The following is a 4,232-nucleotide window of genomic DNA, read 5'->3' on the forward strand; positions in this document are numbered from 1 at the left end:
AATACTAATCTCTGATAAAATAAACTTTAAGGCAAAAACTAGCATAAGAAATAAAGAAGGACACTATCTCATGATTAAAGGATCAATTGAGCAAGATGACATAACCATAATTAACATCTATGCTTCCAATGAAAGAGCACCAAGATATATAAAGCAAACCGTACTAGAATTGATGAAAAGAAATTGATAAATCTACAATTATAGTGGGGGTTTTTAGCACACCACTTTTGAAAAGGGATAGAACATCCAAAAAGAAACTCAACATAGCTACAGAGGAACTGAACAGCACAATCAACCAACTTGATCTCATAGACATGTACAGAGCATTCAACCCAACAACAGCACAATATACATTCTTTTGCAGTGCACATGGAACATTCTTCAGAATTTGCCATGCGTTAGGTCACAAAGCAAGCCTCCAGAAATTTACAAACATCAAAATTCTACAAAGCATCTTTTCAGACCACAATTGCATAAAATTAGAAATAAACGATAAGAAGACCAAGGAATTAACATTAAATACATGGATACTGAATAACACCCTGATGAAGAGCGACTGGATAATAGAAGAAATTAAACGTGAACTCAGAAAGTTTCTAGAAACAAACAAGAATGAAAATACAATATATCAAAATATTAGGGACATGGTGAAAGCGGTGCTGAGAGGAAAATTTATTGTAATTAATGTGCACATACAAAAAGAAAAAGAATCAAAATTTAACACATTAACAAAGCATCTCTACCAACTAGAAACAGACCAACAGAAGGAATCTAGTCACCAAGAGAAAAGAAATAATACAGATCAGAGCAGAAACAAATGAGATAGAAATCAGAAAACTATAGAAAGAATCAACAGGACAAGAAGCTGGTTCTTTGAAAGGATTAATAAAATTGACAAACCATTGGCAAAACTAAAAAAAGAAAAAAGGGAGAAGAAACAAATGACACGCATTAGAAACCATATGGGCGATGTCACAAGGAATAAAAGGAAATCAAAAGGATAACAGACTATGAGGAGTTGTATTCCAACAAATTTGATAACTTAGAAGAGATGGATACATTTTTAGATAAACACGACCCACCTAAACCCACACATAGTGAAGTAGAAGACTTGAACAGACCCATAACAAAAGAAGAAATTGATCAGGTCATCAAAAAACTCCAAACCAAAAGAAGTTCAAGTCCAGATGGCTTCACTGGTGAGTTCTACCAGACATGCAGGGAAGACTTTTCACCAATTCTACTCAAATTATTCCAGAGTATAGAGGAGGATGGAAAACTTCCTAATACATTTTATAAAGCAAGCATAACCCTCATACTAAAACCAGGGAAGGATATCACTAAGAAAGAAAACTACAGGCCAATATCCCTCATGAACATAAATGCAAAAATTCTCAACAAAATCCTAGCCAACAGAATTCAGCAGCACATTAAAAAATAATATATCATGACCAAGTGGAATTCATATAAAGGATGCAAGGATAGTTCAACATTAGAAAAACAATCAATGTAATCCACCATATAAACAAGAAAAAAGAAAAAAACACGTGATCATATCGATTGATGCAGAAAAGGCATTTGACAAAATCCAACATCCATTCCTGATTAAAACACTCAACAAAGTAGGAATTGAAGGGAAATTCCTCAACATAATCAAGAACATATATACAAAACCAACAGTCTACATTACTCTCAATGGAGAGAAACTGAAAGCCTTCCCTCTGCAAAGAGGAACCAGACAAGGATGCCCTTTGTCACCACTCCTAGTCAATATTGTACAGGAAGTCTTAGCCAGAGATATATGGCAAGACAGAGAAATCGAGGGTATCCAAATTAGCAAAGTGAAAGTAAAATTCTCTCTATTTGCAGACGATATGATCCTATATATAGATAACCCCAAAGACTCAGTAAAAAAGGTACTAGACCTCATAGGAAGATTCAGCAAAGTGGCAGGGTATAAGATCAGCACACAAAAACAGTTGGATTCCTCTATACCAATAATGACAGTGCTGAAAAGGACATTAGGAAAACAATACCATTTACAATAGCCACACAAAGGATCTAGGAATAAATGTAACCAAAGAAACAAAAGACCTATACAAAGAAAACTACAGAACATTACTGCAAGAAACCAAAAGAGACTTACAAAAATTGTAGAATATACCATGCTCCTGGATGGAAAGACTTAACATTGTGAAAATGTCAATACTGTCCAAAGCAATTTACACATATAATGCAATCCTAATCCAGATTCCAACAACATTCTTCAAAAGATGGAAAACACAATTACAAACTTTATATGGAAAAGAAAGAGACCCAGGAAAAGTAAAGCACTGCTTAAGAAGAAGAACAGAGTGGGAAGCCTCTCACTCCCTGATTTCAAAATTTACTAAACAGCTACAGTGGTCAAAACAGCCTGGTACTGGTATAATGAAAAATACATTGAGCAATGGAACAGAATTAAGAATACAGAAATTAACCCATCTGCATACATTCAAATGATTTTTGATGAAGTACCTAAGCATATTGCATGTGGAGGAGATTGTCTCTTCAACAGATGGTACTGGCAGAATTGGAAAGTGATATGCAAAAGACTGAAACAAGACATTTACCTCACTCCTTACACAAAACCCAACTCAGCATGGATTAAAGACCTAAATGTGAATCCCAGAATTGCAAAGGCCATCAATGAAAATACAGGGAAAAATTTGAGAGCTCTAATCCAGGCCATATACAGACTAAAAAATATTTGAAACTTACACACAAAAAATTAGACAAAATAGATCAATGGTACTTCATCAAAAGACTTCATCAAAAGAGTAAAAAGGGAGTCCACAGAATGGGAAAAAATCTTTTGCAATGACATATCAGATAAGGGACTCATTTCCAAAATATATAGGAATCTAAAATACCTCTACAAGAAAAGGACAAAAAAAAACAATTAAAAAAATGGGCACAGGACATGAATAGACACATTACCAAGGAAATACAGGCAGTCAACAAACATATGAAGAAATGTTCATGATCACTAACCATTGTTGCTGTTGTTGTTAGGTGTCATCTAGTTGGTACCAACTCATAGTGACTCTATGAACAGCAGAATGAAACGCTGCCTAATCCTGGGCCAACCTCACTATTGTTGCCACCCTTGAGTCCGTTGATGCTGCCACCCAGCCGATCCATATCATTGGGTGTCTTCCTTTTTTTATACAACCCTCCACCCTACCAAACATGATATCCTTCTGCAGCAAGTGGTCCCGCAGGACAATATGTCCAAAGTATGAGAGACGAAGTTTGGCCATCTTGGCCTCGAAGGAACACTTTGGCTGCATTTCTTCTGACACTGATCTATTGATTCTTCTGGCAGCCCATGACACTTTCAATATTCTCCTCCAACACCATAACTCAAATGCTTCAATTCTATGGTTATCCTTATTTACTGTCCAGATTTCACATGCATATGAAGTTATTAAAAATATTATGGCTTGGGTCAGGCACACCTTAGACCTCAAGCTGACATTTTTGCTCTTCAACCCTTTAAAAAGGTCTTGTGCAGATTTCCCTAGTGCAATACATCGTTTGATTTGTTAACTGCTGCTTCTGTGAGTGTTAGTAGTTGATCCAAGAAGAATGAAGTCCTTGACAACTTCAATCTTTTCTCCATTGATTAGAATGTTGTTTATTGGTCCAGTGGTGAGGATTTTTGTTTTCTTTACATTGAGATGTAATCCATACTGAAGGCTGTGCTCTTGATCTTCATTAGCAGCAAGGTTGTATAATCTGCATATTGCAGGCTGTTAATGACAGCTATACCACCAGTATTTTAAACACCAGCTGGGTCAATAGCCATTAGGTAGATACAAATAAAAACAATGAGATACCATCTCACACCAGCAATAATAGTAAAGATCAAAAAAGTAGAGGACAATAAGTTTTGGTGAGGATGTGGAGAGACTGGGACTCTCCTACATTGCTGGTGGGATGGCAAAATGATCCAACCACTCTGGAAAACGATATTGTGCTTCCTCAGAAGGTTGGAAATAGAGATACCTTATGATCCAGCAATTCCTTTACTTGGTATTTACCCTCAAGAAATATGAACCATAACATGAGTAGAAATATGCACACCAATTTTCATAGCAGTACTATTCACAATAACAAAAAAGATGTATACAGCCTAAGTGCCCATCAAAGGAAGAATGGATAAACAAACTTTGGTACATAAACACAAT

This window comes from Chrysochloris asiatica, unplaced genomic scaffold (assembly GCF_000296735.1).
Source record: "Chrysochloris asiatica unplaced genomic scaffold, ChrAsi1.0 scaffold00189, whole genome shotgun sequence".
Taxonomy (NCBI): domain Eukaryota; kingdom Metazoa; phylum Chordata; class Mammalia; order Afrosoricida; family Chrysochloridae; genus Chrysochloris; species Chrysochloris asiatica.